At 32.9% G+C, this 12,323-nt stretch overlaps 10 non-coding genes across 10 annotated transcripts; all 10 read left to right on the forward strand.

Moving 5' to 3' along the window:
• The first annotated feature begins 501 nt into the window (after positions 1 to 501).
• TRNAP-AGG (transfer RNA proline (anticodon AGG)) lies at positions 502 to 573 on the forward strand. The gene has a single exon. It is a non-coding gene; the product is annotated as a tRNA-Pro (tRNA).
• An 849-nt stretch (positions 574 to 1,422) lies between these two features.
• Positions 1,423 to 1,494, forward strand: TRNAP-AGG (transfer RNA proline (anticodon AGG)). Its single transcript has one exon. It is a non-coding gene; the product is annotated as a tRNA-Pro (tRNA).
• An 848-nt stretch (positions 1,495 to 2,342) lies between these two features.
• On the forward strand, positions 2,343 to 2,414 carry TRNAP-AGG (transfer RNA proline (anticodon AGG)). The gene has a single exon. It is a non-coding gene; the product is annotated as a tRNA-Pro (tRNA).
• Positions 2,415 to 3,263: 849 nt separating this feature from the next.
• Positions 3,264 to 3,335, forward strand: TRNAP-AGG (transfer RNA proline (anticodon AGG)). Its single transcript has one exon. It is a non-coding gene; the product is annotated as a tRNA-Pro (tRNA).
• An 844-nt stretch (positions 3,336 to 4,179) lies between these two features.
• On the forward strand, positions 4,180 to 4,251 carry TRNAP-AGG (transfer RNA proline (anticodon AGG)). Its single transcript has one exon. It is a non-coding gene; the product is annotated as a tRNA-Pro (tRNA).
• Positions 4,252 to 6,019: 1,768 nt separating this feature from the next.
• Positions 6,020 to 6,091, forward strand: TRNAP-AGG (transfer RNA proline (anticodon AGG)). Its single transcript has one exon. It is a non-coding gene; the product is annotated as a tRNA-Pro (tRNA).
• Positions 6,092 to 6,935: 844 nt separating this feature from the next.
• Positions 6,936 to 7,007, forward strand: TRNAP-AGG (transfer RNA proline (anticodon AGG)). The gene has a single exon. It is a non-coding gene; the product is annotated as a tRNA-Pro (tRNA).
• A 1,769-nt stretch (positions 7,008 to 8,776) lies between these two features.
• On the forward strand, positions 8,777 to 8,848 carry TRNAP-AGG (transfer RNA proline (anticodon AGG)). Its single transcript has one exon. It is a non-coding gene; the product is annotated as a tRNA-Pro (tRNA).
• Positions 8,849 to 10,619: 1,771 nt separating this feature from the next.
• TRNAH-AUG (transfer RNA histidin (anticodon AUG)) lies at positions 10,620 to 10,691 on the forward strand. Its single transcript has one exon. It is a non-coding gene; the product is annotated as a tRNA-His (tRNA).
• Positions 10,692 to 11,538: 847 nt separating this feature from the next.
• Positions 11,539 to 11,610, forward strand: TRNAP-AGG (transfer RNA proline (anticodon AGG)). The gene has a single exon. It is a non-coding gene; the product is annotated as a tRNA-Pro (tRNA).
• Positions 11,611 to 12,323: the final 713 nt, after the last annotated feature.

The raw sequence follows: 12,323 nt of genomic DNA on the forward strand, positions 1-12,323 counted from the left end.
CTTTCTTCTTGGTCTGTATGCTTAAGTTGCACACAGTATGAGACAAGTCTTAGGTTCCAACTATCAGAAAAGTTCAAACTCTATAGGAACCCCTAAATCTTTGCACTGAACTTTCCAAATATGCATACTTGGACAAAAATTAACCTTAAGGAAACATTTTAGCTATGCTACCAATACATTTTTAAATTGTTATGGTATTTTTAAAATGTAACATCTTTTTTTCCAGCTTATTGCATTTTTTTATTAAATAATTTGAGTTTTACTTTAAAAATGGTAAAATCTGAATAAGAAATTATTTAGCTTGTGGCTTGTTGGTCTGGGTGTATGATTTTTGCTTTGGGTGGAAAAGGCCCCAGGTTCATATCCTGGATTAGCCTGTTTTCTCAGGTTCTTTAAAAGTGCTTAGTTCTATTATCTGATAGTATTTTAAAATACTTACTAATGTATTCCAACAGTTTCACTTCCAATTTCATTAGTATACATGAAAAAGCATGAATAGTTGGCTTGTTGGTCTAGGGGTATGATTCTCGCTTAGGGTGCGAGAGGTCCAGGGTTCAAATCCCGGATGAGCCCATCTTCTCCGGTACTTTTAAATCCCATGGTTCCATTATCTGATTGTTGTCAAAAGCATCAAGTGAATTTTGCTTTTGCCAATCCATCAAAAAAGTATATACTTATGCATATTTAGTAAACTGTCAACCATTTGGTGGTATATTGGGTATACTGTAGATTCCATTTTATCTAAGTAACCTTGAGTGGCTTCAAGAAGTCTCATTTTGACAAATAAAAAACTGTCAAAATGAAATTACAGGTTTTTCTCTTACCTTGCTTTTTTCTAAGAAACAATGAGTGGCTTAAAAGAATAGGCTCTTTTTGACAAACAAAAAGGTCAACAATTAATTGCAGGTTTTTGTTTTTTTTCTTTCTTCTTGGTCTGTATGCTTAAGTTGCACACAGTATGAGACTATTCTTAGGTTTCAACTGTCAGAAAAGTTCAAACTCTATAGGAACCCCTAAATCTTGGCACTGAACTTTCCAAATATGCATACTTGGACAAAAATTTACCTTAAGGAAACATTTTAGCTATGCTACCAATACATTTTTAAATTGTTATGGTATTTTTAAAATGTAACATCTTTTTTTCCAGCTTATTGCATTTTTTTATTAAATAATTTGAGTTTTACTTTAAAAATGGTAAAATCTGAATAAGAAATTATTTAGCTTGTGGCTTGTTGGTCTGGGTGTATGATTTTTGCTTTGGGTGGAAAAGGCCCCAGGTTCATATCCTGGATTAGCCTGTTTTCTCAGGTTCTTTAAAAGTGCTTAGTTCTATTATCTGATAGTATTTTAAAATACTTACTAATGTATTCCAACAGTTTCACTTCCAATTTCATTAGTATACATGAAAAAGGATGAACAGTTGGCTCGTTGGTCTAGGGGTATGATTCTCGCTTAGGGTGCGAGAGGACCCGGGTTCAAATCCCGGACGAGCCCGTCTTCTCAGGTTCTTTTAAATCCCATGGTTCCATTATCTGATTGATGTCAAAAGCATCAAGTGAATTTTGCTTTTGCCAATCCATCAAAAAAGTATATACTTATGCATATTTAGTAAACTGTCAACCATTTGGTGGTATATTGGGTATACTGTAGATTCCATTTTATCTAAGTAACCTTGAGTGGCTTCAAGAAGTCTCATTTTGACAAATAAAAAACTGTCAAAATGAAATTACAGGTTTTTCTCTTACCTTGCTTTTTTCTAAGAAACAATGAGTGGCTTAAAAGAATAGGCTCTTTTTGACAAACAAAAAGGTCACCAATTAATTGCAGGTTATTGTTTTTTTCTTTCTTCTTGGTCTGTATGCTTAAGTTGCACACAGTATGAGACAAGTCTTAGGTTCCAACTATCAGAAAAGTTCAAACTCTATAGGAACCCCTAAATCTTTGCACTGAACTTTCCAAATATGCATACTTGGACAAAAATTAACCTTAAGGAAACATTTTAGCTATGCTACCAATACATTTTTAAATTGTTATGGTATTTTTAAAATGTAACATCTTTTTTTCCAGCTTATTGCATTTTTTTATTAAATAATTTGAGTTTTACTTTAAAAATGGTAAAATCTGAATAAGAAATTATTTAGCTTGTGGCTTGTTGGTCTGGGTGTATGATTTTTGCTTTGGGTGGAAAAGGCCCCAGGTTCATATCCTGGATTAGCCTGTTTTCTCAGGTTCTTTAAAAGTGCTTAGTTCTATTATCTGATAGTATTTTAAAATACTTACTAATGTATTCCAACAGTTTCACTTCCAATTTCATTAGTATACATGAAAAAGCATGAATAGTTGGCTTGTTGGTCTAGGGGTATGATTCTCGCTTAGGGTGCGAGAGGTCCAGGGTTCAAATCCCGGATGAGCCCATCTTCTCCGGTACTTTTAAATCCCATGGTTCCATTATCTGATTGTTGTCAAAAGCATCAAGTGAATTTTGCTTTTGCCAATCCATCAAAAAAGTATATACTTATGCATATTTAGTAAACTGTCAACCATTTGGTGGTATATTGTGTATACTGTAGATTCCATTTTATCTAAGTAACCTTGAGTGGCTTCAAGAAGTCTCATTTTGACAAATAAAAAACTGTCAAAATGAAATTACAGGTTTTTCTCTTACCTTGCTTTTTTCTAAGAAACAATGAGTGGCTTAAAAGAATAGGCTCTTTTTGACAAACAAAAAGGTCAACAATTAATTGCAGGTTTTTGTTTTTTTTCTTTCTTCTTGGTCTGTATGCTTAAATTGCACACAGTATGAGACTATTCTTAGGTTTCAACTGTCAGAAAAGTTCAAACTCTATAGGAACCCCTAAATCTTGGCACTGAACTTTCCAAATATGCATACTTGGACAAAAATTTACCTTAAGGAAACATTTTAGCTATGCTACCAATACATTTTTAAATTGTTATGGTATTTTTAAAATGTAACATCTTTTTTTCCAGCTTATTGCATTTTTTTATTAAATAATTTGAGTTTTACTTTAAAAATGGTAAAATCTGAATAAGAAATTATTTAGCTTGTGGCTTGTTGGTCTGGGTGTATGATTTTTGCTTTGGGTGGAAAAGGCCCCAGGTTCATATCCTGGATTAGCCTGTTTTCTCAGGTTCTTTAAAAGTGCTTAGTTCTATTATCTGATAGTATTTTAAAATACTTACTAATGTATTCCAACAGTTTCACTTCCAATTTCATTAGTATACATGAAAAAAGATGAACAGTTGGCTCGTTGGTCTAGGGGTATGATTCTCGCTTAGGGTGCGAGAGGACCCGGGTTCAAATCCCGGATGAGCCCGTCTTCTCAGGTTCTTTTGAATCCCATGGTTCCATTATCTGATTGATGTCAAAGGCATCAAGTGAATTTTGCTTTTGCCTATCCATCAAAAAAGTATATACTTATGCATATTTAGTAAACTGTCAACCATTTGGTGGTATATTGGGTATACTGTAGATTCCATTTTATCTAAGTAACCTTGAGTGGCTTCAAGAAGTCTCATTTTGTCAAATAGAAAACTGTCAAAATGAAATTACAGGTTTTTCTCTTACCTTGCTTTTTTCTAAGAAACAATGAGTGGCTTAAAAGAATAGGCTCTTTTTGACAAGCAAAAAGGTCAACAATTAATTGCAGGTTTTTTTTTTTTTCTTCTTGGTCTGTATGCATAAGTTGCACACAGTATGAGACAAGTCTTAGGTTCCAACTATCAGAAAAGTTCAAACTCTATAGGAACCCCTAAATCTTGGCACTGAACTTTCCAAATATGCATACTTGGACAAAAATTTACCTTAAGGAAACATTTTAGCTATGCTACCAATACATTTTTAAATTGTTATGGTATTTTTCAAATGTAACATCTTTTTTTCCAGCTTATTGCATTTTTTTATTAAATAATTGGAGTTTTACTTTAAAAATGGTAAAATCAAAATAAGAAATTATTTAGCTTGTGGCTTGTTGGTCTGGGTGTATGATTTTTGCTTTGGGTGGAAAAGGCCCCAGGTTCATATCCTGGATTAGCCTGTTTTCTCAGGTTCTTTAAAAGTGCTTAGTTCTATTATCTGATAGTATTTTAAAATACTTACTAATGTATTCCAACAGTTTCACTTCCAATTTCATTAGTATACTTGAAAATGCATGAACAGTTGGCTCGTTGGTCTAGGGGTATGATTCTCGCTTAGGGTGCGAGAGGTCCCGGGTTCAAATCCCGGATGAGCCCATCTACTCCGGTACTTTTAAATCAAATGGTTCCATTATCTGATTGATGTCAAAAGCATCAAGTGAATTTTGCTTTTGAAAATCCATCAAAAAATAAATACTTATGCATATTTAGTAAACTGTCAACCATTTGGTGGTATATTGGGTATACTGTAGATTCCATTTTGTCTAAGTAACCTTAAGTGGCTTCAAGAAGTCTAATTTTGACAAATAAAAAACTGTCAAAATGAAATTACAGATTTTTCTCTTACCTTGCTTTTTTCTAAGAAACAATGAGTGGCTTAAAAGAATAGGCTCTTTTTGACAAACAAAAAGGTCAACAATTAATTGCAGGTTTTTGTTTTTTTCTTTCTTCTTGGTCTGTATGCATAAGTTGCACACAGTATGAGACAAGTCTTAGGTTCCAACTATCAGAAAAGTTCAAACTCTATAGGAACCCCTAAATCTTGGCACTGAACTTTCCAAATATGCATACTTGGACAAAAATTTACCTTAAGGAAACATTTTAGATATGCTACCAATACATTTTTAAATTGTTATGGTATTTTTAAAATGTAACATCTTTTTTTCCAGCTTATTGCATTTTTTTATTAAATAATTTGAGTTTTACTTTAAAAATTGTAAAATCTGAATAAGAAATTATTTAGCTTGTGGCTTGTTGGTCTGGGTGTATGATTTTTGCTTTGGGTGCAAAAGGCCCCAGGTTCATATCCTGGATGAGTCTGTTTTCTTAGGTACTTTAAAAGTGCTTAGTTCTATTATCTGATAGTATTTTAAAATACTTACTAATGTATTCCAACAGTTTCACTTCCAATTTCATTAGTATACATGAAAATGCATGAACAGTTGGCTCGTTGGTCTAGGGGTATGATTCTCGCTTAGGGTGCGAGAGGTCCCGGGTTAAAAATATCGGACGAGCCCATCTTCTCCGGTTCCTTTAAATCCCATGGTTCCATTATCTGATTGATGTCAATAGCATCAAGTGAATTTTGCTTTTGAAAATCCATCAAAAAATATATACTTATGCATATTTAGAAAACTGTCAACCATTTGGTGGTATATTGGGTATACTGTAGATTCCATTTTGTCTAAGTAACCTTGAGTGGCTTCAAAGAAGTCTCATTTTGACAAATAAAAAACTGTCAAAATGAAATTACAGGTTTTTCTCTTACCTTGCTTTTTTCTAAGAAACAATGAGTGGCTTAAAAGAATAAGCTCTTTTTGACAAACAAAAAGGTCAACAATTAATTGCAGGTTTTTGTTTTTTTCTTTCTTCTTGGTCTGTATGCTTAAGTTGCACACAGTATGAGACTATTCTTAGGTTTCAACTGTCAGAAAAGTTCAAACTCTATAGGAACCCCTAAATCTTGGCACTGAACTTTCCAAATATGCATACTTGGACAAAAATTTACCTTAAGGAAACATTTTAGCTATGCTACCAATACATTTTTAAATTGTTATGGTATTTTTAAAATGTAACATCTATTTTTCTATCTTATTGCATTTTTTTATTAAATAATTTGAGTTTTACATTAAAATTACTAAAATCTGAATAAGAAATTATTTAGCTTGTGGCTTGTTGGTCTGGGTGTATGATTTTTGCTTTGAGTGGAAAAGGCCCCAGGTTCATATCCTGGATTAGCCTGTTTTCTCAGGTTCTTTAAAAGTGCTTAGTTCTATTATCTGATAGTATTTTAAAATACTTACTAATGTATTCCAACAGTTTCACTTCCAATTTCATTAGTATACATGAAAAAAGATGAACAGTTGGCTCGTTGGTCTAGGGGTATGATTCTCGCTTAGGGTGCGAGAGGACCCGGGTTCAAATCCCGGACGAGCCCGTCTTCTCAGGTTCTTTTGAATCCCATGGTTCCATTATCTGATTGATGTCAAAGGCATCAAGTGAATTTTGCTTTTGCCTATCCATCAAAAAAGTATATACTTATGCATATTTAGTAAACTGTCAACCATTTGGTGGTATATTGGGTATACTGTAGATTCCATTTTATCTAAGTAACCTTGAGTGGCTTCAAGAAGTCTCATTTTGTCAAATAGAAAACTGTCAAAATGAAATTACAGGTTTTTCTCTTACCTTGCTTTTTTCTAAGAAACAATGAGTGGCTTAAAAGAATAGGCTCTTTTTGACAAGCAAAAAGGTCAACAATTAATTGCAGGTTTTTTTTTTTTTCTTCTTGGTCTGTATGCATAAGTTGCACACAGTATGAGACAAGTCTTAGGTTCCAACTATCAGAAAAGTTCAAACTCTATAGGAACCCCTAAATCTTGGCACTGAACTTTCCAAATATGCATACTTGGACAAAAATTTACCTTAAGGAAACATTTTAGCTATGCTACCAATACATTTTTAAATTGTTATGGTATTTTTCAAATGTAACATCTTTTTTTCCAGCTTATTGCATTTTTTTATTAAATAATTGGAGTTTTACTTTAAAAATGGTAAAATCTAAATAAGAAATTATTTAGCTTGTGGCTTGTTGGTCTGGGTGTATGATTTTTGCTTTGGGTGGAAAAGGCCCCAGGTTCATATCCTGGATTAGCCTGTTTTCTCAGGTTCTTTAAAAGTGCTTAGTTCTATTATCTGATAGTATTTTAAAATACTTACTAATGTATTCCAACAGTTTCACTTCCAATTTCATTAGTATACTTGAAAATGCATGAACAGTTGGCTCGTTGGTCTAGGGGTATGATTCTCGCTTAGGGTGCGAGAGGTCCCGGGTTCAAATCCCGGATGAGCCCATCTACTCCGGTACTTTTAAATCAAATGGTTCCATTATCTGATTGATGTCAAAAGCATCAAGTGAATTTTGCTTTTGAAAATCCATCAAAAAATAAATACTTATGCATATTTAGTAAACTGTCAACCATTTGGTGGTATATTGGGTATACTGTAGATTCCATTTTGTCTAAGTAACCTTAAGTGGCTTCAAGAAGTCTAATTTTGACAAATAAAAAACTGTCAAAATGAAATTACAGATTTTTCTCTTACCTTGCTTTTTTCTAAGAAACAATGAGTGGCTTAAAAGAATAGGCTCTTTTTGACAAACAAAAAGGTCAACAATTAATTGCAGGTTTTTGTTTTTTTCTTTCTTCTTGGTCTGTATGCATAAGTTGCACACAGTATGAGACAAGTCTTAGGTTCCAACTATCAGAAAAGTTCAAACTCTATAGGAACCCCTAAATCTTGGCACTGAACTTTCCAAATATGCATACTTGGACAAAAATTTACCTTAAGGAAACATTTTAGATATGCTACCAATACATTTTTAAATTGTTATGGTATTTTTAAAATGTAACATCTTTTTTTCCAGCTTATTGCATTTTTTTATTAAATAATTTGAGTTTTACTTTAAAAATTGTAAAATCTGAATAAGAAATTATTTAGCTTGTGGCTTGTTGGTCTGGGTGTATGATTTTTGCTTTGGGTGCAAAAGGCCCCAGGTTCATATCCTGGATGAGTCTGTTTTCTTAGGTACTTTAAAAGTGCTTAGTTCTATTATCTGATAGTATTTTAAAATACTTACTAATGTATTCCAACAGTTTCACTTCCAATTTCATTAGTATACATGAAAATGCATGAACAGTTGGCTCGTTGGTCTAGGGGTATGATTCTCGCTTAGGGTGCGAGAGGTCCCGGGTTAAAAATATCGGACGAGCCCATCTTCTCCGGTTCCTTTAAATCCCATGGTTCCATTATCTGATTGATGTCAATAGCATCAAGTGAATTTTGCTTTTGAAAATCCATCAAAAAATATATACTTATGCATATTTAGAAAACTGTCAACCATTTGGTGGTATATTGGGTATACTGTAGATTCCATTTTGTCTAAGTAACCTTGAGTGGCTTCAAAGAAGTCTCATTTTGACAAATAAAAAACTGTCAAAATGAAATTACAGGTTTTTCTCTTACCTTGCTTTTTTCTAAGAAACAATGAGTGGCTTAAAAGAATAAGCTCTTTTTGACAAACAAAAAGGTCAACAATTAATTGCAGGTTTTTGTTTTTTTTCTTTCTTCTTGGTCTGTATGCTTAAGTTGCACACAGTATGAGACAAGTCTTAGGTTCCAACTATCAGAAAAGTTCAAACTCTATAGGAACCCCTAAATCTTGGCACTGAATTTTCCAAATATGCATACTTGGACAAAAATTTACCTTAAGGAAACATTTTAGCTATGGTACCAATACAATTTTAAAATGTTATGGTATTTTTAAAATGTAACATCTTTTTTTCCAGCTTATTGCATTTTTTTATTAAATAATTTGAGTTTTACTTTAAAAATGGTAAAATCTGAATAATAAATTATTTAGCTTGTGGCTTGTCGGTCTGGGTGTATGGTTTTTGCTTTGGGTGCAAAAGGCCCCAGGTTCATATCCTGGATGAGCCTGTTTTCACAGGTACTTTAAAATTGCTTAGTTCTATTATCTGATAGTATTTTAAAATACTTACTAATGTATTCCAACAGTTTCACTTCCAATTTCATTAGTATACATGAAAAAGGATGAACAGTTGGCTCGTTGGTCTAGGGGTATGATTCTCGCTTAGGGTGCGAGAAGTTCTGGGTTCAAATCCCGGATGAGCCCATCTTCTCCGGTACTTTTAAATCCCATGGTTCCATTATCTGATTGATGTCAAAAGCATCAAGTGAATTTTGCTTTTGCCAATCCATCAAAAAAGTATATACTTATGCATATTTAGTAAACTGTCAACCATTTGGTGGTATATTGGGTATACTGTAGATTCCATTTTATCTAAGTAACCTTGAGTGGCTTCAAGAAGTCTCATTTTGACAAATAAAAAACTGTCAAAATGAAATTACAGGTTTTTCTCTTACCTTGCTTTTTTCTAAGAAACAATGAGTGGCTTAAAAGAATAGGCTCTTTTTGACAAACAAAAAGGTCAACAATTAATTGCAGGTTTTTGTTTTTTTCTTTCTTCTTGGTCTGTATGCTTAAATTGCACATAGTATGAGACTATTCTTAGGTTTCAACTGTCAGAAAAGTTCAAACTCTATAGGAACCCCTAAATCTTGGCACTGAACTTTCCAAATATGCATACTTGGACAAAAATTTACCTTAAGGAAACATTTTAGCTATGCTACCAATACATTTTTAAATTGTTATGGTATTTTTAAAATGTAACATCTTTTTTTCCAGCTTATTGCATTTTTTTATTAAATAATTTGAGTTTTACTTTAAAAATGGTAAAATCTGAATAAGAAATTATTTAGCTTGTGGCTTGTTGGTCTGGGTGTATGATTTTTGTTTTGGGTGGAAAAGGCCCCAGGTTCATATCCTGGATGAGCCTGTTTTCTTAGGTTCTTTAAAAGTGCTTAGTTCTATTATCTGATAGTATTTTAAAATACTTACTAATGTATTCCAACAGTTTCACTTCCAATTTCATTAGTATACATGAAAATGCATGAACAGTTGGCTCGTTGGTCTAGGGGTATGATTCTCGCTTAGGGTGCGAGACGTCCTGGGTTAAAATCCCGAACGAGCCAATTTTCTCAGGTTCTTTTAAATCCCATGGTTCCATTATCTGATTGATGTCAAAAGCATCAAGTGAATTTTGCTTTTGCCTATCCATCAAAAAAGTATATACTTATGCATATTTAGTAAACTGTCAACCATTTGGTGGTATAATGGGTATACTGTAGATTCCATTTTGTCTAAGTAACCTTGAGTGGCTTCAAAGAAGTCTCATTTTGACAAATAAAAAACTGTCAAAATGAAATTACAGGTTTTTCTCTTACCTTGCTTTTTTCTAAGAAACAATGAGTGGCTTAAAAGAATAGGCTCTTTTTGACAAACAAAAAGGTCAACAATTAATTGCAGGTTTTTGTTTTTTTTCTTTCTTCTTGGTCTGTATGCTTAAGTTGCACACAGTATGAGACAAGTCTTAGGTTCCAACTATCAGAAAAGTTCAAACTCTATAGGAACCCCTAAATCTTGGCACTGAACCTTCCAAATATGCATACTTGGACAAAAATTTACCTTCAGGAAACATTTTAGCTATGCTACCAATACATTTTTAAATTGTTATGGTATTTTTAAAATGTAACATCTATTTTTCTAGCTTATTGCATTTTTTTTATTAAATAATTTGAGTTTTACTTTAAAATTACTAAAATCTGAATAAGAAATTATTTAGCTTGTGGCTTGTTGGTCTGGGTGTATGATTTTTGCTTTGAGTGGAAAAGGCCCCAGGTTCATTTCCTGGATTAGCCTGTTTTCTCAGGTTCTTTAAAAGTGCTTAGTTCTATTATCTGATAGTATTTTAAAATACTTACTAATGTATTCCAACAGTTTCACTTCCAATTTCATTAGTATACATGAAAAAGGATGAACAGTTGGCTCGTTGGTCTAGGGGTATGATTCTCGCTTATGGTGCGAGAGGACCCGGGTTCAAATCCCGGACGAGCCCGTCTTCTCAGGTTCTTTTAAATCCCATGGTTCCATTATCTGATTGATGTCAAAAGCATCAAGTGAATTTTGCTTTTGCCAATCCATCAAAAAAGTATATACTTATGCATATTTAGTAAACTGTCAACCATTTGGTGGTATATTGGGTATACTGTAGATTCCATTTTATCTAAGTAACCTTGAGTGGCTTCAAGAAGTCTCATTTTGACAAATAAAAAACTGTCAAAATGAAATTACAGGTTTTTCTCTTACCTTGCTTTTTTCTAAGAAACAATGAGTGGCTTAAAAGAATAGGCTCTTTTTGACAAACAAAAAGGTCAACAATTAATTGCAGGTTTTTGTTTTTTCTTTCTTCTTGGTCTGTATGCTTAAGTTGCACACAGTATGAGACAAGTCTTAGGTTCCAACTATCAGAAAACTTCAAACTCTATAGGAACCCCTAAATCTTGGCACTGAACTTTCCAAATATGCATACTTGGACAAAAATGTACCTTAAGGAAACATTTTAGCTATGCTACCAATACATTTTTAAATTGTTATGGTATTTTTAAAATGTAACATCTTTTTTTCCAGCTTATTGCATTTTTTTATTAAATAATTTGAGTTTTACTTTAAAAATGGTAAAATCTGAATAATAAATTATTTAGCTTGTGGCTTGTCGGTCTGGGTGTATGGTTTTTGCTTTGGGTGCAAAAGGCCCCAGGTTCATATCCTGGATGAGCCTGTTTTCACAGGTACTTTAAAATTGCTTAGTTCTATTATCTGATAGTATTTTAAAATACTTACTAATGTATTCCAACAGTTTCACTTCCAATTTCATTAGTATACATGAAAAAGGATGAACAGTTGGCTCGTTGGTCTAGGGGTATGATTCTCGCTTAGGGTGCGAGAAGTTCTGGGTTCAAATCCCGGATGAGCCCATCTTCTCCGGTACTTTTAAATCCCATGGTTCCATTATCTGATTGATGTCAAAAGCATCAAGTGAATTTTGCTTTTGCCAATCCATCAAAAAAGTATATACTTATGCATATTTAGTAAACTGTCAACCATTTGGTGGTATATTGGGTATACTGTAGATTCCATTTTGTCTAAGTAACCTTGAGTGGCTTCAAAGAAGTCTCATTTTGACAAATAAAAAACTGTCAAAATGAAATTACAGGATTTCTCTTACCTTGCTTTTTTCTAGTAAACAATGAGTGGCTTAAAAGAATAGGCTCTTTTTGACAAACAAAAAGGTCAACAATTAATTGCAGGTTTTTGTTTTTTTCTTTCTTATTGGTCTGTATGCTTAAGTTGCACACAGTATGAGACAAGTCTTAGGTTCCAACTATCAGAAAAGTTCAAACTCTATAGGAACCCCTAAATCTTGGCACTGAACTTTCCAAATATGCATACTTTGACAAAAATTAACCTTAAGGAAACATTTTAGCTATGCTACCAATACATTTTTAAATTGTTATGGTATTTTTAAAATGTAACATCTTTTTTTCCAGCTTATTGCATTTTTTTATTAAATAATTTGAGTTTTACTTTAAAAATGGTAAAATCTGAATAAGAAATTATTTAGCTTGTGGCTTGTTGGTCTGGGTGTATGATTTTTGCTTTGGGTGGAAAAGGCCCCAGGTTCATATCC

Source organism: Pseudophryne corroboree, chromosome 3 (genome assembly GCF_028390025.1).
Source record: "Pseudophryne corroboree isolate aPseCor3 chromosome 3, aPseCor3.hap2, whole genome shotgun sequence".
Classification (NCBI taxonomy): Eukaryota; Metazoa; Chordata; class Amphibia; order Anura; family Myobatrachidae; genus Pseudophryne; species Pseudophryne corroboree.